The 22,947-nt window shown below is 43.7% G+C and overlaps 1 long non-coding RNA gene across 1 annotated transcript in view; it reads right to left on the minus strand.

Annotated features, from left to right (window-relative positions):
• The window catches only part of LOC144782754 (uncharacterized), a 161,752-nt gene extending 145,774 nt beyond the window's left edge, over positions 1–15,978 (minus strand). The window contains exons 1-2 of the long non-coding RNA XR_013601242.1: positions 15,850–15,978; positions 709–851 (exon numbers count right to left, since the gene is read on the minus strand). This is a non-coding gene — a long non-coding RNA (uncharacterized LOC144782754). The remainder of the gene's footprint in view (positions 1–708; positions 852–15,849) is intronic.
• Positions 15,979–22,947: the final 6,969 nt, after the last annotated feature.

Genomic DNA, 22,947 nt, shown 5'->3' on the forward strand with positions numbered 1-22,947 from the left:
GGTCTGTCCAGATTTTTCCGCCTTAGTTAAGAGAACTCCCAAGAGGGTGGGTAGTTCTTCCCATATTTCAGCTGCAGGGGACACATATTATACCTGCCACCATAGGCTTGGGTTTCCCCTATATTTATTGCCTTGACCTCGTGTATTGTTGCTTTGTGTTGAACTCTGTTTTGCTGGTCTAGATCCATTGGGAAATTTGCCACGGCTGTTCAGTGCCAAAGTGCAAGTGCTCCCTGTGTAAATTATTATTATGGATTGGTGATTCCATGATTGTTAGGGTTTGTGCACAGCAAAGAGCATGTCCCCTCTCATTGCACTAGTGGTCTCTGTAATAGCTCTCTTTAAACATACTATGCATTGGTCTCTGTAATAGCTCTCCATAAACATACTATTGAAAGCCTTTCTTGTTATCGCAGCCCCTCCCTAAGACTTCTGTGTATGTTGCTCAATGTAGTCCCAAGTTTGGACATTGCTGTCTTGTTTGCACATTGGACCTTGCTTTTACCAAGGCTTATTTAGAGCACTCCTCCCTAGGCCATGTGTTACTTCAACTCATTAGCATAATAACTGAAGCTCTGCACACCTGCTTGTGGGAACCACACCCAGTTCTTCGACCACACCCAGCTCTTCGAACCACACCCAGCCCTGTCTATAAAAGGCAGCCCCTGAGCCTCACCCAGTGCTTGTGCTTGTCTACCTCCCACTTACCTGAGAACAGATCCTTCTGAACAGGTCCACTCCTGCTCTCTCCAGACCTTCATTGGCTTCTACGGGCGCGGCTGCTGGCTCTTCCTTCTTCTGGTTTCCGGCTCCTTCTTGCCTCAGCCCCTCTTCTGTCCACTGCAATCGACCTGCAAAAGAGAAAGAGGACAAGGATAGACTGATCAGTATCCCTTTTCAGCAACAAGTAAGTGCAAAACTTTTTATTACCTGAAAGAACTTTGTCGGCGATTTCTGGATTCATGTAAAGACAATTTAGAACAAGATATCTCCCACGAACTCTGTGGTTCAAACCCTTTGTTACAAGAATACTTTGTGGAACTTTGTTAAATAAACATTGTTTTACATGGAACACATTTAGGGATAGGTTGCACTTATCTGTTCTTTGTTTATGTTTCATTAGGCACCAGGTTCTACAGAAGTCAGAGAGGACCTGCAGATTTTAGCAGCACTTCTACAGAGCAAACGCAAGAACGGTGTTGTCTCTCTTTTTTTATTTTATCCACTTCCCCCCTTCCCTTGAGCTTCTGGTTCTTAGTGCACTGTTTAAAACTAGTGTGCTGGACAAGCAGTTTCAGGGTGGGGTCGGACTGTCTTCAACCTCCATCAGAACTGAACAGAAACTCAGGTGAGCTGGGCTTTGACAGAAGCACAAGCCTTTAAAATATTCAGTTCTGTTGGATGATGAATGCCGGGGAAGAAACAGAGGGCATTGACGCCACAGATATGGCGCAGGCCCTAAACGAGGACTTGGCCCATAATGAATCAGTGTCTGGCATTTTACAACATATGCAAGAGGAAATAGAGAAATTAAAGTTGGAAAACACCTTTTTAAAACAGGATTTAAGCAGGTATACACCTAGGGAATCCCAGTGAAACACAGCTGTTACGCCTTTGTTTAAAACCTCCTCAGAGACAGGGGCGCGAGCAAAACATACAACTTTCCCTCCCCCAGTTGAGGTTACTGCTAATGTTCCTAATTCTGTGCCTTTAGCAGCACCTGAACGTTTTCATGGAGATAGTAACACATTCCATGTTTTTTTCAATCAATGTCAATTACACTTTGTTTGTAAACCACAACAGTTTCTTACTGATGCTACAAAAGTGGCATTCGTCTTGTCTTATTTGGGTGGTACAGCAGCCAATTGGTCAATTCCTTTCGTGGATAGAGATGATCCCGTCCTCCATATTTGGAATCAATTTAAACGTACTATGACCAGCCTTTTTGCAAAACACACTTTTATGCAGGCAAGTGATAATGAGCTTTTAAATCTTAAACAAGGTAACAAGGATTTATTGACCTATCTCACTAGTTTTAATCGTTTACTCACCGAGACACGTTGGCCAGAAGAAAAGCGTGTCTCCCTTTTTAGGTTTCGTAACCTGGCGAGGGGCGAAGCCCCTCCCAGATCGAAATCTGTTGTTTTCAATAGTGAGGTTAGGACAGCCTCTGTTTCCAATTGGCTAGCTCCATAAATGGAGGCTAGCCATTGGGAGACAGAGGCTGTCAATCGCGCTTTCTCACGAAAACGCGATTCGGGGGCGTTTCTGGTGCTTTTTTTAAGCCCCGCCCCTTTGTCCCGGGCCGCGCTGCGATTGGCTGCCGGCCCGGGACACCCCCGTGACGTCATTCCCGGGCCGCGCTGTGATTGGCTGGCTGGCCGGCCCGGGACCTGACTTGTTTACAATAGAAGTCAATGGGGCATTTATTTCATTCTCCCGATTTTTTATTTTAAATCTCCCAAGTCCCTGTCCTAAAATGTTGGCATGTATGTGCGTGTTGCGTTTATCTTAATAAACCTTTAAAACAGATTGAGATGTTATGGGCATTGGCTCTATGGATTGAAGAGAATTACATTTATATCTAGCACATTGGTTATAATACCATAATTGTTCAATTGTACAAAGAAATACAAACAATTTTCTTCCATTTGGCACGGGCGCTCGCCGGGTCGATATAAACAATAACTTTCTGACACCTTTCAAGATGGCGGCGGCAGAGAAGCAAGGTTTTCGTTCTTCGCCTTTCCACCTCTTTGAAGCGTGCTAACCGGAAATGACGTTCTCACAACGTCCTACTCCCAATCAGGGGGTTATGAGTTAGAGGCTAAGTAAGCACTTCCGGAATCGTGTATTCTCCGGTGTACGTTGAATAATGGCGGCCGGCCCTATATCGGAGCGAAACCAGGGTGAGTGCCTGGCTTTGAAAATAAAGTGAAGCGCGTCGTGGGTGGAGCGACAGAGCCAGCCATGAAAAATGTATTCGCCTGAAGACCTAGCAGCCGGGTTATGTTAGAACCTCTCGAATTGCCTCCCGTGCAGTGCTGACTGTGGAGGTTCTAAGTAAAACTGGCAACTTGGTTCAGTGTGAAGATTAGTGTTGTCTATCAGAATGCTGTTTAGTATAATCATGACGATTGTACCTATTGCCATCTAAATTGTAGCTCTGTACTGCGTGTGTGTGGCTGTACTTGGTACTCGGATATGACACTGCTGGCACAGCATGTCCCAAACACTATATGCCTCGTACCTTACTGTGTGCGCCTCTACTTTCCTTTCCCACTTTTACAGCTGACCCTATAGCACTTACCACTCTTCATGTGCCTCATTTCCTACACTATATATCCTCTTCCCGTGGCTGCTCTGCTGCATATTTGTAGTCCTCTCTTCCGCTCCATCGTTGTCTTCATACTGGCTGTGCCTCCTATACATGACTGACCTGCTTGTGCATCTCTCCCACCTCCCCTTTCTGCACATTGACATGTGTTTGAGCCCCCTCAAACTCGTCTTCACCTACTTTTGTCTCTGGCATTTTCCTGCATGGTCTTTTCTGCATTTCGAACTACATGCGCATTCCTACCCACCCTACTTCTCATTCCCTCCGTGAATACTCGCCGTCCTAACCCCACCTGTCCCTGCTTGTTCCTTGACTCCCTTGCCCTCCGTCTTAGCCTGCTTGTGCATCTCTTGTCCATGTACTCCTCCCTCTCTACCTGCTGACCATCCTACCAGTCCCTCCATCTACTTAATGCCTTTATTTTACCCATCTCTTGGGACTTGGGAACCACCTACTCTGATCACTGCTCGTTCTTCCTCTCTTCCTACCCTACGTGCACACTGTCACCCCAACTGTGCATACTTTCATTTTTACATGTGCTCATCATTTTACTTGCATGCTTTGCTCTTTGCTCAATACCTGTATCACTACTTTTTTCCTCTACTATACCCTGTTTGTTAACCCTCCTGTTGTACTGCTCCAATTACATGCCTACATGCTCGCTGGCTGCCCCATTTTTGCCATATTACTTTGTTGGTACTTGAACATTACTTTTTCAAATGTGTTAGGCACCACATATTTCACTGATTTTGTAATGCTGCTATTGCAGGGTGATGTTAATCAGTTCACTGAAGCCCAGTTGATCTCCTCAGAAAGATGAAGGGCAGAATCCACCCCAGAGACATTGCAAACTTTTTAATATAATATTACTGTTGTCATATTTAGTATTTATGTAGTGCATTGCCTACCACACATGTGACCCTGTGACCAAGGGGGTCCACATAGCTCTGTAGACAGCTACCACCCCGTGGCCAATTTCCCCATTCTGGTTTTAATATTGTTTGTTGTGGTGAGCCAGAATAGAGCACCTATGAATTTGAAGGTGTTCTACTTCGTGGACATAATTACATTCTTAGAAACTGTAATATTTGAGTGCAAATTAATCTGACTGTACATTGGTATTCCATTTTCTCGTAGCCTTTTTAATTGGTGTACAAACTGCAATAATTCCCTTTTCAAATTGAGAGCCACAGGCTTCCTCAACCTGTCATGCTGGGTGAAGGTGTGAGGGGCCCATCCATGTGGCTGCATGGCATTTGTCTGATATGACCCTCCTACTTCTCGAACGTTGTTCCTATTCCCCCTGTTGGATGCTTCTGTAACCCCTAGTGGAGGGAATCTTGCACTGATAAGTAAGCATAACACGCATTTGCAATGCAAAAGGAGTCCCTTTTGTTAAAGTTAGAGCTGTTGGCATTGAAAATGTTTTTTACTTTTGTTTTTTTATTTGCAGTGGAATAATTATATTTGCATAGCAGTATTGCTAATTGTATAGAAAAGCAAAAGTAAAAAACATTGTAATTTTCAACAACAGCTCTAACTTTAACAAATGATCTATTTCATGCAATTGGTCTTGCAGTTATTGACATTATATATGCCAATGTTTTTAGGTCTTGCCTGCGCATGCGCTGCATTGGAGGGGACCTCTTGGAATCGATTCGCATTTTCGCCCAAAAACGTGCACGCTTTGCATTGTTTTCAATTGCAGCGCGTTTGCCGTTTCTCTTGCAGGAGCGAGCTTTGGCGGCATCTGTTTGTAATTATCTTGCAAACAGATGGTGCTCCTGCTTGCTCTTGCAAGGGAAACGCTGTTTGGGTCTGTTTTTTAGGTTTCGGCTACCGTCCCACTGCGTAAGCAGTGGGCGGAGACGAAATCTTATGTCTGTAGTATGGGGGCCTGAACACGCCCCTCTTCTCCATTGGCTGGCCTCGTAAATGCTGGCCATGCATTGGTGGAGAGGAGCGTCACTGAGTTCAGGGCCCGCCTTGACGCGATTCGGGGGCGTTTCTGGGTCTTTTTTAAGTCCCGCCCTCTCCTCTTCCCATTGGCTGGAATTTTACCTTCCCGCCAATAGGAAGGGGAGAGCACGCCCCCGAATCCCTACAGGACGCTGTGCTTTCCGAGCAGCACATCCTCGAGGATTGCCGACCTGGCAGGCCTCTAGACTTCGCCTCTCAGTTTATACAGAACAGGATCATTTACATAAAGTCCTCAAGGCAAATAGCGGCTGGGGGCTCTAATTTATATCTGATCGAAAATTAGCCGTCATTATGCGCTCCATTAGCAGCGTCTTTAATGTGCTTCTAAGCACCATTTGTCAAGCGGCTTGTTAATATCCGTCAAGTCTTTAAAGCTGAGAGCTCATTAAAGAGCGCGCTCTGTTATTGATGTAATCTAGATGAGTTTGGAAGAGCCAGCCCGCCCTGCCTTCCATGCATAGCCCACTTGGCAAGAAAGACAGGGCTGGCTTGAAGCGGAAGTGACGTTTGGGAACAGCGTCGGTCGGCAGGAGGCGTGCGTGTTGCACCAAGACTCGACTGACGTCAGCTGTATATGACAGCACTGTACGGTGTGTCAACGCACTTAATTATTATGGTCCCACAACTTAATTTTTCTCAGTGTGTGGCTGCTATTAAGTCTGTTAATTACTTTTTGTGGTAAATAGAGGCTGTGTGACGTTGGCACCTGTCTAGAAGCGATTCTGTCGCCATGTCTTCAGCAGTGCTCGAGTGTTTCCGCGTTATTTTATTTAGTTTCTCACAGGAGAGGAGGAAGAAGCGCTCTCAGAAACGAGTGCTTGGAAGAGAGAGTCTGCTTGAGGGACAAAATGAGGGAACGCGAATCTAATTTGACCGAGGAACAGCAATCCTGTTTAATTATGTGCATGTTATTACATTATATATCAACCGCTGCATCCGAAGAGCAGAAAGGCCAATAAATTATGTCTGTTATTTATCTCGAAATCTATACGGCCTGTCATTTTTTTCTTCGGGAGATTATGTTAGTGTAACACGATAAAGGAAGCCATTAGTACTGATGGCAAATTGCAAGCAGCGTTTCACTCCGGAAAGAATGAAGAACATTCAGGATTTCTGTGCTGATTCAACTTTACATACCTTAATAAGAGCAACAGAGCTCTCACTACATGTTTCAAGATACTGGTGTGGCGGTATAAGCATTCAACAGAGAAAGTGACTTTCAAATTGAAGTATAGATATGTGCCTCTCTAAAAAGAAAAAAGTAATAAATCCCAAATTAAATATTCTTTACGTCTTTCGTTCGTGTGTGTGTGTGTGTGTGTGTGTGTGTGTAATATATATATATACACACACACACTCACACACCTTACAATGTGCAAAACCGTGATACTTTTTATTCCCAGAGTTGTAATAAAGGTCTAACTATACTGCATATCCTTCTGCCTTATGCTTTTCTCTGCCTGTGCACGATGCTTCATCTTACATACATTTTTATTTTTATTTCTGTTGCGAATTCCTGGTGTTTTCCCTCCTTCTGCTACTTGGCAGTTACTAACCTGCTTTCCACCAAACAACTCGTTCTTAACAAGAAGGGGGAAATATATAGAATGGGACCCATTTAAGGACACACCAAGGTCACATAACAGCATAAATATTCTCAAGTGCTGAGCATAATATGCGGGGGGAGGGTTTTGAGGCAGTTTTATTGTTAGTCAGATCCTCATAGCAGTTGTATTTTACGGGATTCCTCCAGGCTAAAGTAATAAAGCGAGTAATTAGAATGCTAAAGACAGATGTCAATAAAAGGAATGAGACGGTGGTGACAGATGAGTGGCTGGGCCAGGCTCTCATCCAGAAGCCCCTTGGTACAAATGACACGCGCTCCCAATGCCAGTGGCCCGAGGCTACAAACTGGGGACAGACTGGGCAAAATTACATTTAAGAGCACAGCCAGAGCAGCAGGGGGAGAAGGAGCAGACGTGAGCAAAATGAAAGCTTTTGGTTTTTTAGGTTTCGGCTACCGTCGCACTGCGTAAGCAGTGGACGGAGCCGAAATCTTATGTCTGTAGTATGGGGGCCTAAACACGCCCCTCTTCTCCATTGGCTGGCCTCGTAAATGCTGGCCAGCCATTGGAGGAGAGGAGCGTCACTGAGTTCAGGGCCCGCCTTGACGCGATTCGGGGGCGTTTCTGGGTCTTTTTTTAAGTCCCGCCCTCTCCTCTTCCCATTGGCTGGAATTTTACCTTCCAGCCAATAGGAAGGGGAGAGCACGCCCCCGAATCCCTACAGGACGCTGTGCTTTCCTAGCAGCGTCTACAAAGGCCATGCGGTAAGCCTCTGCCCCCCTGTTTGTGCGTTGCCGTTGTTTCTTGTTTTAATTTGTAAACGTTTAATTTCTATGGCATATGCTTGTAAAAAAATAAGTAACACAATGTATGCTTGCTGTAGCCAGGCCTATTGGCTTTGACAGTCCTCGCTTTGTGAATGCACGTCGGCTCGCAGCTCCCTGCTCCCTGCACGGGAGGGCACTGTGGCTGAAGGCAGAGGGGCAGACAGCGGGCAGCAGCTCTTATCTAATGCTGGTTTGACGTCTCCGTCTACCCCCGGAATTCAGCGAATTCCTCCCTGCGCGGCGGCCGCGGAGGGGGCAGAACACACTGTGCCTGCTCGCTCTTCTGGACAACAACACCCGCCTTGTTTTCTTCTTTCCTGTAAATGCTAAAAGGATAGCACTTGTAGGTTAACAAAGGCTTGTACAAGAAAGTCGTGTCTCAACTTTGCGCATGCGCAGCTTCCAAGGTGCGTTCGCGCGAGATCTTGGGAGAAGACTGCAGTTTGATGGTAGACGTGTGTTTCGATTGAATGTTGGGGTTCCGTAGTATGATCTTGCGAGCAAGTGTTAATTCTGAGCTCTGTGCTCCGAAAGGAAGGCCGTTGTGTGTGATTTCTCTGTTTTTCTACGAATGACGGCTCGCGTGTACTCAGCTTTTTTTTCTCAGTGCTATCTCTGTTCAGGAGGAGCTGCGCATGTGTGTTGTTCATATGGCGGAAGTTGCTTGTGTGCGGAGATAGTTACTCTCCTGATACCGGCTTTATCGAGTGAGCATGGGATGTGTACCTAAGCTTTTTCTCTCTAGAATTGTGTTAATGAGCTAGAGATGGACGTATGTGTGTGTCACTCACTCGTAACTAGTGCTTTAATTGGAAATATATAGGTGCAGGTACTCTGTTTAAAGGGCCTGTTTGCTCCTGAGAAGTGTCGGTAATCTCACATTATAATGTGCTGCATGCATACAAACAAGCATTTACAATGCAACGGTTTTGCCTTTGGAAAAGTTTGAGCTATTGGCATTGTAAATGACAAAATGTGTATTTATGTGTTGGTTTTGAAAACAGATAAGTAAATGGCATTGTCCTTGACATTGCCAATAGCTCTAACTTTTCCAAAGGCGAAACCGTTGCATTGTAAATGCTTGTTTATAAAGGTTTGAGAGACGAGTTAAAAGACGCGCTGGCTCATATCGTTGATTTGCCAGAAGACTATTCTGACTTTGTAGATTTAGTCGTGAAATTGGAACACAGACTAGGAGAAAGAAAGGGAGATAAATCCAAACTGGAATCGCAGTTAACTTTTATTAGACATGAGAAGAAAGACACAGATAATAAACTCCCTGAACCTGAGCCTATGCAAATAGGAACACTCAGAGGTCCACTCACGTCAGAGGAAAAAGAAAGAAGGAGAAAACTTCAATTATGTTTATATTGTGGCAAGGCAGGACATTTTGCCAGAGAATGTCCAGTAAAACCTAAAACTTCACGAAAGGGTACTGTTTCCTCTATCTCCTCAACTGAGTCGGGAAATGATTAGGCTCGACAAGGGGGGAGGTTACTTGTTCGAGAAAACATCCTAATCAAACCTCTAATTCTGCAGCCTTCATGGTACCGCACATACCTAGACATTTCATAATTCAGATCTTTTTAATTGTTACTACCCAAGTTAGACATTCTCTCCCTGTCCTACTGGATTCAGGAGCAACAGGAAATTTTGTGGATAATAAGTTAGCTAACACATTAGGTCTTCCTATTTGCCTAAAGCCTTGTCCAGAAGCAGTATGTGCAGTGGATGGGTCAGAATTGACCTCTGGATTAATCACAAAACAAACAAGTCCCCTTGTCATGGTCTGTCAAAACGGGCACACAGAGATGATTAGCTTTGATCTGATAGATACCCCTAATTTTGGCTTGATTCTCGGGGTACCCTGGTTAACAACTCATAACCCAAAAATTGATTGGGTGAACAGAACAGTTACTTTGGATTCCTCATTCTGTAGAACCAATTGCTATTAAGAAGCAGGTACAGAACAGAGCACAGTAATACACTGTGCTAGTGTTACACAAGACGAACCAAGTCTCCCTCCTGAATATTCTGACTTTAAAGACGTTTTTGATCCAGTGAAGGCTAGTGTGTTGCCCCCACATCGGTCATATGACTTCTGTATAGATCTTATCCCAGGGGCCCCTTTATCTAATAACAGAGTATATGCTTTGACTGACGAAGAGACCAAATATTTAAGAACCTACCTAGACGACCTACTACAGTCTGGGTTCATCTGACATTCCACATCTCCGGTGTCATCTCCACTTTTTTTTATCCCGTAGCCGGATAAATCTCTGTGCGTGTGTATCGACTATAGAGGACTAAATAAGGCTACAATAAAAAATAAATATCCTCTTCCTCTAATACCTGTGTTGTTGGATCAATTAAGACATTCTACTGTATACACTAAACTAGATCTGCGGGGAGCTTACCACCTGGTCCGAATAAAAGAGGGGGATGGGTGGAAGACAGCTTTCAAGACAAAGTTTGGTCTATTTGAGTACACAGTAATGCTCTTTGGGTTGTGTAATGCCCCTGCGGCCTTTCAATTCTTTATAAATGAGGTCCTACACGAATTCCTGGACGTTTGTGTCATAGTATACATAGATGACATCCTCATTAACTCTAAGAACCCGGAAGAACATACCCAACATGTTCGTGCAGTATTATCAAAGTTAAAAGAAAATCATCTCTATGCTAAACTAGAAAAATGTCATTTTAATGTCAGCAAAGTGGACTTTTTAGGATACTGCCTGTCACCTCAAGGAATAATTATGGATGAAAAGAAAATTAGTGCTATTACTGATTGGCCAGAACCATCATCTGTGAAGGATGTTCAGAAATTTCTGGGTTTCGCCAATTTTTATAGGAGGTTTATTTCTCTTTTAGCAGACATTGCAGCCCCAATAACCACCTTGTTGCGGAAAGGGCAACGATTTCTTTGGTCAGATGAGGCAGCACACGCCTTTCAACTTCTGAAACAAAAGTTCACTTCAGCCCCAATTCTGAAACATCCTGATCCTGACTTGCCATTTTTTGTTAAAGCGGATGCTTCACAAGTAGCTTTAGGAGGAGTTCTCTCTCAACGAGATGTAGTAGATGGCCAATTACATCCTATAGCCTTCTATTCCAAAAAGTTATTACCAGCTGAACAAAATTACACTGTGGCTGAAAGAGAACTATTAGCTATCAAAGTAGCCTTTTCTGAATGGAGGCACCATTTAATGGGAGCCAAGTACCCTGTTACCATCTTTTCTGACCATAAGAACCTACAGGTTTTTTGATCACTAAAACATTAACTTCACGTCAGATGCGCTGGTTAATTTTTTTGAGTACATTTGACTTTATTATAACCTATAGACCAGGTGCACAACAAATTCAATCTGATGTGTTATCTAGATACGGACATACCTCAGACATGAAACAAGACAAAATAGGAGAACCCATTATTCCTCCCCAAAAACATTTGGCACCAGTACAACAGAAGGATTTCATCACAGATCTATATAATGCACACATGCAAATAGCACCTCAAGATTGGTTAAAGGATTCCCATAACTCAATACAACGAGGTTTATTGTATCACGACAACATGCTGTTAGTGCCCACCACAGAATTACAAACACAGGTGATAATTTGGCATCATGCCTCGCCGTTGGCAGGTCATCCTGGTTGGGTAAAAACCCTGGAAAATGTGCGAAAACACTTTTGGTGGGATAATATGAGTAAGGACATTAAGCAATTTGTCACTACCTGTCCAGTTTGTGCAAGACATAAATCTTCTCATAAGGCCCCTGACGGTTTGTTAATACCAATGCCATCACCCAAACAACCTTGGCACACTGTGAGTGTAGACTTTATGGTAGGTTTACCACCAGTAAATACCTTCACAACAGTGTTAGTGATAGTGGATTTTTTGTCTAAAATGGCACATTTTGTACCATTACGGAAATTGCCAACTGCAGCAGAATTTGCCGATATTTTCATAGGGGAAATTGTGCGTTTTGCCAAGTAAAGTGGTGTCAGACCGAGGTAGCCAGTTCAACTCTAGATTTTGGAAAAAATTATGCGAAAAACTGAAAATAGATGTGGCATTACACTCACGAGGATTGACCAGACGCGCAGGACCAGGGGGAAAGTTGCTGCCGATATCATCACTGTTGGGCTCCTCACGCTGTTTGTTCCTCCCGCCGCCGGTGCTCACCACCTGCACGGCCGCTGTGGGGAGGAACTACAGCTCCCAGCAGGCCGAGCGACCCTCCGCCCAACCACTTCCTGCCACCACGCGCCCGGAGGCGCTGATAAGGAGGAGGCTCCCTCCGCCTCGCGGACGCGCACGGGCGGCGCCGGGCGGAGCCCGGGCAGAGGGCGGGCCGTCTGTGGCCGTCCGGGGCCGGAGGAGGCCAGGCCGGGCCACTTCCCTAACCTGCAAGCATGGGTAAGCGAAAACTGATGGGTTCCGAGGGTCCTGGTACTAAAAATGCTAAAGTCCCCCGTAAGGCTGACACCATCATATCCTATCTAACTTCAGCAGTGGGGGCAATAAATGAAAAGATTGCAAACGCTGAAAAGGTTTTGGAACTGGAAAGGACAAATGGCACTGCCAACAAGACTCCTACCCCTTCTGTACTGTCAGAGTCTCCACGTGAGCACACAATCCCTGTTTCTGATATACCCCAAGACATTGTCACTAATACATGTGTATCGTTACCGGAGGAGGGGATCAGTCATAGGAATCCTTCAGCTCCGGAACAGTCAAAACCCAAAAAATGCGCTCGCAAAACAAAACATTTGCAAGTAGATCAAGAACAAATTACGAACGCATTTTTGGGGGATAAACTGGAGGAATTGATCAATTCACGAATAGAACCATTACTCGTGGGCATTGCTAAAGATATTGTGGATTCACTAAACGCTTGTGTAGCAGGTTTATTAAAAAGGTGCGAAACCATAGACGTTTTTATAAAAGACTATCTATCGCACTCTCGGGAGGGGAACACCATCCCTAAGCTTGCACCCCCCATAGTTTTGGAGGCAATGGAATGTTCAGGACCAAGTATAATCACACCTGACACACGAGTAAAAGCTAATGTCAAACATGTAGGTGAACTTAAAAACCTGACCCATAGTAAAGAAAACACTTTCACCGGTGCACTCGCTATAAACTCCATCACCCAGAAGCATACAACATCTCAGTCAAACATCACTACTAACACCCATAAACCTAGTAATTTTAGGCTGCATCTTTCCCCCCGATGCCGCCCCTTTAGTAGCTGTATTAACTGGGATTCCACTCCTAGCACAAGAGGCCACTGAGTCTACAGTGGAACTTTTAGGCAAAACTAGAGAGTGGTGTAGACACTACTCAAGCGGGGATCATGACTTACCCGCCTCCATTAGTATGGTTAGGAGAGTGGGGTGGGTAGGTAAAGGCCCAAAGTCAATTCTAGGGGACTGCATTGTTGTGAATTTCTGTGAGAAAAATGCCGCTGAAAGACTGTTTTAGGACAGTTCTGAGATCACTAAAACTGGGGTTAGACCTTATCCATTGAGTTTTTTCTACCCACCTTTAAATGCCCAGAATGGTAGGCGGCCTGTATCATTATCATACAGCCAACCCCAATCGGGAATACTTGCTCATGATGGAACCTCTAGATCTAGGGCATCTTGTACCCCTCCTCAGCAACTTATCACATCATCTAAGGTCCCCAAGAATAAGGTTAACACACTACATGGGGGTATACCTCTACCAAACCGTTTTTTGCCACTTGTTGGGATGGAGGAGCTAGATTGACAACCAAACCAATGTGGCAAAAAAGACGTGATTGTCGCTAAGTCACTTCCAAAAAACATGTGTAGTATTCTGAGCTGGAATATAGCCGGTATCAGATCCAAAAGCAAGGATGAAAATTGGCTGGGCATGATTAGAGCCCATGAAATTCTAGCATTGCAAGAAACATGGGACACGAGAAATAGCCTGGCTGTGGATGGCTATATCCATTTTAGTATTCGAGCCGAACCTAGTACGGCTGGCAGGGCGAAGGGAGGATTAGCCACATTCATTTCATTAAATATGAAAGGTACAGCAAAACAGATTGATTCTGGCTCTAGAAATTGTTTAGTCGTTGAACTAAAGATAACTAACTCCCCCACCCTATTACTTATAAACTTTTATAATTCCCCAGTCAGTCATACCCCAAATGAGCATCTAGACTCTCTATGTGTATATATCACAAAAGGGAAGAAATCGAACTAAAGAAGCCACTTGTCAGAAAGAACTATATGCTAATGACTGCCCCGGGCATTGAACCATATCTTATCTTAGTAACCAGACCATTTCATCGATTTCTTTTAATCAGATTTCGTTTTAATCTTATTCATCTAATGCTTGGTCATTATCTTAAGTGGGATACACCAGAGAATGCAAAACCCTGTGACTGTGATCATTTTTCTCTCCAGGACACGTTACATTTTATCATGTTCTGTGATCACTATACCAGGATCAGGAAAAAATATTTGCTACCAATTTTGCGCGAGGCAGGCTTTACACAGGTTAGGCCAGCACTCATGTTCTTGCAACTCTTACCCAGTGCAAGAGTAACATTTCACGTAGCAAATTTTTTAGTCGCAGGAGTTCGCATTAATAAGAATCGCCTAAACTCAAAGTCTACACCAACTAACATCTGATCATTTTTAGCATATATGATGTTTTTATAACTTTTTATAACTTTTAGATACCTTCCATATGTATTAATTCCATGAAATATGGCTGTATGAATTTCTCACTTTTTTTAAATTTGTAACTAATAGATTGATGTACTGTGCTTGTAATGATGAAATGTATTATGTGTCCACCTTTTTTGATTTTTATTAATCGAATAAAGAGATTTTACTGACTGACTGAAGTGGCATTATCTACTGCTTTCCATCCAGAAAAAGATGGACAAACTGAACGACTGAACCAAACCTTACTTCAAACGCTACGTTGTTTATTGGCTGATTATTCTAGTGAATGGTTGGAAGCTCTTCCTGTAGCGGAGTTTGTTTATAATAATACTGAGCATGCAGCTCTACTTTGCTCACCATTCTATTTCATGCAGGGGTATCATCCGAGAGCTATACCCATTTTATTAGAAGATTCCCTGTTGCCTACAGTAACAGATAGACTAACAAGATTAGGTGACATACAAGACAAGGCCAGGAAACATTTATTAGAGTACAAAGAAAGCATGAAAAGACAGGCAGACAAACACAGATCTGAGGCCCCAATGTATAAAATCGGTGACAAAGTATGGCTCTCCACAAAGAACCTAAATATAGAGGGATCCCGAAAGCTGCAACCACGTTTCATTGGACCCTTTAGTATAACTGCCATAGTAAACCCAGTAACAGTAAAATTGGACTTACCAAAAGAATACCCAGTACATGATACATTCCATGTGTCCTTGCTTAAGCCGTACAACCCAAATACCCGACCCGAACCACCACCTCCACCCATACCAATTAAGGGAAATCTAGAATATGAAGTGCAAAGCATAAAAGACGCAAAAAGAATTCATAGACGTCTGTTTTATTTAGTAGAATGGAAAGGATATGACGAAACTGAGAATTCATGGGAACCAGCGTCCTATGTACATGCCCCACGCTTGATTAGACAGTTTTATCTAAAAAATCCAGGGAAACCCCGTCCAGTAGGAGGACCTTTGAGGGGGGCGACTGTTAGGGTTTGTGCACAGCAAAGAGCATGTCCCCTCTCATTGCATTAGTAGTCTCTGTAATAGCTCTCTTTAAACATACTATGCATTGGTCTCTGTAATAGCTCTCTTTAAACATACTATTGAAAGCCTTTCTTGTTATCGCAGCCCCTCCCTAAGACTTCTGTGTATGTTGCTCAATGTATTCACAAGTTTGGACATTGCTGTCTTGTTTGCACATTGGACCTTGCTTTTACCAAGGCTTATTTAGAGCACTCCTCCCTGGGCCATGTGTTACTTCAACTCATTAGCATAATAACTGAAGCTCTGCACACCTGCTTGTGAGAACCACACCCAGTTCTTCGAACCACACCCAGCTCTTCGAACCACACCCAGCCCTGTCTATAAAAGGCAGCCCCTGAGCATCACCCAGTGCTTGTGCTCGTCTACCTCCCACTTACCTGAGAACAGATCCTTCGGCGCTGGCACTCCTGCTCTCTCCAGACCTTCATTGGCTTCAACGGGCGCAGCTGCTGGTTCTTCCTTCTTCCGGTTTCCGGCTCCTTCTTGCCTCAGCCCCTCTTCTGTCCACTGCAATCGACCTGCAAAAGAGAAAGAGGACAAGGTTAGACTGATCAGTATCCCTTTTCAGCAACAAGTAAGTTCAAAACTTTTTATTACCTGAAAGAACTTTGTCGGCGATTTCTGGATTCATGTAAAGACAATTTGGAACAAGATATCTCCCACGAACTTTGTGGTTCAAACCCTTTGTTACAAGAATACTTTGTCGAACTTTGTGAAATAAACATTGTTTTACATGGAACTTTTTAAGAATCGAACAGAGGAAACCATTGACAGCAAGGCAAACAGTAAATCAAGGACTTGCACAAATTACCTGCTGTATTTTGATGTAAAAGTACAGTATTTGTTTTATAAAAGGTCTGGAAATGTGTGAAAAGTGAGTTTGCTATTAAGAATTTAGGCTTTAGTTATATTAAGGTGAATGTTAGATGTTGGTAATTCTGATAATGATATTTGTTTGATTTTACAGAAGTTTTACAAAAATAGATAGCACATCCCAGAACAGTAACACATTCCAAACCTGGACCAGGATCCAACAGGTACTTTTAGAAGAGAATTTCTAGATAGATTAAGGGTTAGTCAGGAACACAAGAACAGATAGGTTGCACTTATCTGTTCTTTGTTTATGTTTCATTAGGCACCAGTTTCTACAGAAGTCAGAGAGGGCCGCAGATTTTAGCAGCACTTCTACAGAGGAAACGCAAGAACGGTGTTGTTTCTCTTTTTTTATTTTATCCACTTCCCCCCTTCCCTTGAGCTTCTGGTTCTTAGTGCACTGTTTAAAACTAGTGTGCTTGAACAAGCAGTTTCAGGGTGGGGTCGGACTGTCTTCAACCTCCATCAGAACTGAACAGAAACTCAGGTGAGCTGGGCTTTGACAATGATTGGCATATTTGATTTACTAATCAGTTCCTAGTACAGTGCACTGTGTGTGCCCAGGGCCTGTAAATCAAATGCTGCTGGTGGGCTGCAACACAAAAAGATGATGGGCGGAATGTTGAACATTGTCAAACATTCACCCCCAGTCACAGATCTGGGTTTAATCCATCGTTATTTTGCTCACCACGCCACCCCAGTTCAGTCATGTCTGAACTGGGGTGGTGGAGTGAGCTAAATAATGATGATGGATTAAACCCAGATCAGTTGACTGGGAGTGAGTGTTTGATTTGCTCAAGCGCTCCGTTCATCATCCCCTTTGGTATTGCTAGTGGGCTGCAGCACTGCTGGTGCCACCCACATAAGCAGCCAGTAAATGTAACTCAGGCCTGCTATTGCATAGCCTGTGAGCAGTCTGGTACTGCCATGTTCACTTGGCAAGTGTGCCCACTTGCCAGGCCCTATCCTTCCCTTTTCATACATGCTAATAACCAGTGAGGTAGGCCCAAGGTACCCCTGTGGGCAAGGTGCAGTTTATGTGAAAGGTAGGACATGCACTGGTGTGTGTGGCATGTCCTGATAGTGAAATACTGCCAAATTCGTTTTTCATTATTGCAAGGCTACCTGTTCCCAGAGGATAGAATGGGGAGTTTGCTTATAACCTCTTATAAACATAACTACCTTTATGAACAAGGTAGGAAAATAAAGTTTAGTATGCCTGAACTCAGAATGCTAAAAGGCATCTTTTAGTGAAGGTGATTTTTACATTCTGTGTTTGAATATACCTCTTTTAGAAAGTAGGTATTTTGTTGCTTAGCCATCCAGCAGTGGCTCCAGAGAGCCTGATGAGTCAGGGCTGGGCTGAAGAGACCTGGGCTGCATTTAAAGTAGGCTGAGGAGATTTCCTTTAACCTGAATGGGCCTGGTCTGCTTTCCACAATGCTGTCTTCACCTCCTGTCAGGACGTTGCACCAGGGAGGACAGAACTGGTTTTGACCAAGCATAGGGCTTCTCTGCTACCAGAGAACAATTTTTTTTTTTTCATTTATAATCTTTTTTTCGGCACAATAGAGCCATAAAAGATACATAAAACAATCATTACACAATATAAAAACTACATAGAGGAACTAGTGATTTTGTGGATTCATGGATACAGTTTGGAAATCAGTACAATAAAATCTCAATGTAAATTAATTTAAAAAAGCATCAATTTGTAAGAAGCACAATGGGAACATTGATTAAATTCATCTTATAATTATTTCCAATTGCTAAACTTTAAAATTGTGAATATATATAGAATATTTGGCTAACCCAAAATGGCAGCAATCATTACAGAAAACAAAATGATATTGCAGTTTCTTTAATAACTTCAGACCCGCTTTGTCTCGTACAAAGCTTATTGGAAATAAAAATCTGCTAACGCCAAAAACTATCATCTGCCTAGTATCAGTCTTGATAATCCTTTCCACTTCCTTATACGAGCGCATTCCTAAATTAAGACAAAGGGGCGTAATCCATCTTTTCCTGGCCACCGCATAGGCTGGGCAGAAGAAGAGGATATGAGAATCATCTTCTCTTATGTTGTTTTGGCACATAGTACATCGATCACTAATCTTATCTGTGCAATTGCTTGTCCATCTCGCTATGGTCTTGTTAGTTTTCAAAGTTCCATATCTAAATTTCATATATAGGGTTTTAGCCAGGGGTGGGTCAACCTCATCTAAGAACTGTTCAAAGCAAGGACTGTCTTTGAAAGCAAGAAAATTACATGTCAAGGTTCCACCCACTTGGACATTTGGCAAGCTATGATTGATGTATGCCCAAAAGGCCGTTTTCAACAATTTTTTTGAGATTTGAGTTAAGCACGATGGCTCTTCCCAAAACTAAGCCAACCCAATCCTATTTAACCAGTAGCGCACATGTTTTAACCAAATATTAGAAGTATTCAAGTCCAATCTCATTATTTCCTCGAGGCCATTTCTAAAATCAACTAACTCTGGTGTACACCAGAGTCTCACCCATAATGATAATGGTCTCAGGGTAACATAATGATCCGTCCGCTTCATGCTTAGGTCAAGCATTAAAGGTATTAGTAGTGTACTTGTTGGCAGCCTTAAGAGAGTCCTATAGAATTTGTTTTCGCTATTAGCAAAAACATTCCTACAGAATGGCCCCCATATTTCTGCCCCATATAATGCAGCGGACTGAACCCTAGACTTAAAAACTTCAAGTGCCGGGGACACAGCCTTACTAAGGCTCGCCCCGTGTTTTTTCATAATTGGCAGTGTGTTCTGTGTAAATATCATTTTGCTTTTTTCTATTTGGGTCTTCCAGGAGAGTTTTGAGTCCAATGAAACTCCCAAGTAGGTAAAGCTATGCACGGATTCTAGTTTTTGATCATTTAAGAACAGGTTCCCTCTAAATGTTTTATGAGGGTTTATGGCCATGTATTTGGTCTTGTTAGTATTATTCTCAAATCCTTTCCTGTTGCAATATATTTGGAATGAATTTAAAAGGGATTGCAGACCTCTGGGTGTTTGGGATATCAATATGGTGTCGTCTGCAAATAAAAGTGACAAAACCCTTTCTCCATTCAGCTTCGGTGCATCATTATTGCAGCCCTCTAAGTATGATGGGATGTCATTGACGAACATTGAAAATAATGTGGGAGCCAGCACACATCCCTGGCGGACTCCTCGCTTAATTGGAATAGCGTTTGTTAGTTTGCCATTTGGCCCCATCTTACTTTGGCATAATTATTTTCGTGCAGCCTTATAATCTGTTGTAAAAGACAAACGGGAAGTCCTTGAGAATGTATTTGTAGAATAAATATTGGGGGCCAGAATCCAAAACTTTAGATCACTTCTGGGAAATCAAGAGGAACCTTTGCCAAGGAGAAGAGCCAGAGAAGCTGAGGAGGAATACTGCCCCTGTCCTGTTTGCTGTCTGGGATTGGCCTGCAGTGGCTACTTGCTGCCAAGGAAAGGAGAAAGGACTTTGCTGTTTGCTGAGTTCCCTGCTTGAGGAAGATCTCCAAGGGCTTGAAACTAAGCTTTGCCTCCTGTTCTGAAGTCTTATGGACACAAAGACTTCACCGCCAGCTCCCCTAGACTTCCTTGCTCGGAGTTCTGACTTGCAAAGAGGTGCCTGCTATTGTTTTGGACCTCTCAAGACTGTTTTCCTCTGGGAGCTGGAAAATCAATGCAACACTGAAAAGTGTGACGCATCCGTACCTGTTTCGGACGCATCACCGAAGAAACCGTTGCCGCGCCTGCTGCGGCTCGAGAAATCGCTGCACGCCCCATCGAGTGCAACGATCTCCAAAGTCCGAGATCACCTCACCGATTCCGATGCAAGCCCTGCTGTGGGGATGCAAGATCCATGCATCGTCCCGGATTGTCGCATCGCATCGTGGCGCCATGTCTCTTGCATCGTTGGAGGACGCAGTAAGAAACCGACACATCACCACCCCGTGCAGTAAGAAACCAGCGTGTCATCTTTTCATCAGTAAGGAACCAACGCATCACCTCCCCTGCGCAGCAGTAAGGAACCGATGCATCATCTCCCGCATAGCAAGGAACCAACGCATCACGTCCCCTTAGTGTAAGAAACCGACGCATCACCTTCTTATCAACTTTTTGTTTTTGTATGTGACGCATCCAAGGTACTTTGTGTGAAAAGTATTGCATCTGCAATTTGCTTTGAACTGAACTATTTCTCCCACCTGAAAGTCATATTTTTATTACTGGATTGTGGATTTTTGTTGTTTGGTCTTGTTTTGGTTAAGATAAAGATTATTTATTTTTCTAAACTGGTGTGGTGTCCATTTGTAGTGTTTTCACAGTATTACTGTGTTCACAAATGCTTTACACACTGCCTCCTAGGGGTTATTTTAGAAGTGTATTCCCCTTACCATGACTAGAAGCAAGGGTCCCTATTTGGACAAAGATTCCTACCTCTGCCAACTTTAGACCCCCATTTCTAACACTCTCTCTCCAATCGATCCATCCAGGCCCTCAAATGGGAGGGGTCTGTTGTTCAAGTTGCATGCCCAATGTTTTATAGCTGTCAGTGGGGAATGCACAGATGTGCTCCCCCAGTGTCCCATGTGGACTGGAGTCAAGCCTAAAGGAACACAAAGAGTTTTAGAGGAGAGAACTGTCCACTTCCTAGAAGTGGTATTTCTAAGCAATTAATGACAAATCCACCTTTACCACAGAAGAGGGTTTGCCATTGTGAGTCCAATGATAGGAGACAATGTGAGACTTCTCCACTGCAAACCACTTTTGCAGCCTGAAGTAATTTCAACCATTCCCCCATGTTAACCTATGGGAAGAGCAAACTTCATAGGTAGTGGAAACACACTACCACTCCCTGCACACCACCTGGGCAGGGAACACACATGTACCTACCCTGCCTTTCACCTACCACTTGCTTCACCCCAAAAGACTTACTCATGGGGGTCACTAGTGGTAGTGAAAGGTCCCCTCAGGACTGGCCATTGGCTTAGAAAGGACAACCTGAGCCTAAGTGCATTGCGCACACACAGGCCTGCAATGGCAAGGGGTTATTTTAGAAGTGTATTCCCCTTACCCTGACTAGAAGCAAGGGCCCCTATTTGGACAAATATTCCTACCTCTGCCAACTAGAGACCCCCATTTCTAATACTCTCCCTCCAATAGATCCATCCAGGCCCTCAAATGGGAGGGGTCTGTTGTTCCAGTTGCATGCTGTCACGTTTAAGCCAGGTTGAATGAATGTGAAAAAGGGACTTAAAACTACATGTCCCAGAAAACCTGGAGACTGACTCTGTCTTCGCTGTTTTCTATCCTTTTCTCTGTTTCCTATTTATACTCCTCCTTTCCTGTGGTTCGGTGCTTGTCACCTCTGTTCCAAGGTGGAGTCCACTTCCGAGCAGAAGAATGCTGTTGCGGCTTCCTGACCGCATATTCACCGAGTTTCATGAAGGATTAAGCCTTGAGTATCAGTCCCTGCAAAAGGCGTCCTGTGCACTCCCTCATGGATCTAAGCAGTTGCGGGTGTGTCAAGGATTGATTTTCCCGTAGCTACGCAATCGCACTGGAGCGCAACCGCGACCTCTGACCCACCAGCAGCGCCTGGCTGCTCTTGAGGGCTTATTGTTAGTTTCACGCTGATGCGCAAGAAAGAGGAAGAGCCCGGTTATTCTTTTTGCCCCAATTTATGCTCTCTTGCTTCTTGGACCCAAATACACGTGCTCGTGAGGAAATGAGCGGAGTCATTGGTTTTTTCTTCTTTGGTTTTTCTTTAGGGTTGTTTCTTACCTACAGGAAAGGGTAATTCAAGCAACCCTCTTATGGATTATTTTTGGGATTCGATAATCACTGAGAGGAGCCTTTGAGAGGCTCGGAGTACTAACTGAAATCCTGGATAACAGTGGGGTGATTTTGTTACCCCCTGTGTTACAAGAACCTATAGAGACCTTCAGTTTACCAGAGGTATAAAGAAAGATACAACAGCACTTTCAGATAAGTAAATGTCTTCCGTGACTTTCTATTTAACTTTTTGAAACATTTACTGGCAAAATACGATTGCAACTTTGAACAATAAGAAGCAAGAAATCCTTTCTTTTTCTTTACTTTCTTTTTTCCTTTTGTGCCATTTATATTATCAGGATGCTTGTGGCAGATATTATGTGAGTTGATCACCCCATATATATATATATATTGCATAGGGGGTGAAGGGGGCAGAACTGATGCTTGTTTATTGTGTTTCTTATACAGGGAACCACGATGCAGTCATAGGAGTGAGGCCTACCAATCCTTCAACTCCTGCTGTAGAATGTTCTGGTCACCACAGTTGTTTTTGTTTCATTTATTCCTTTTTTCCCCTTCCCCTGCTGAGGTCCTATCTGTGGAGTGATTACTTACTACTCGCAGGTATGGCGCACTCAGGGAAGGGGTTAACTAGCCACATCATCGCTCCTGCTGTACCCGGCTTTACAAGGTTAGTCAACCATCCTCTGTTGTGACAGAGTGACAAGCCCACGGTTACAACCGACCCGAGCGATGGATGCCAACACTGTGTTAACTTCGGTTTTGCAAACCCTAACAGCCTTAAGG

Source organism: Lissotriton helveticus, chromosome 9, assembly GCF_964261635.1.
Source record: "Lissotriton helveticus chromosome 9, aLisHel1.1, whole genome shotgun sequence".
Taxonomy (NCBI): domain Eukaryota; kingdom Metazoa; phylum Chordata; class Amphibia; order Caudata; family Salamandridae; genus Lissotriton; species Lissotriton helveticus.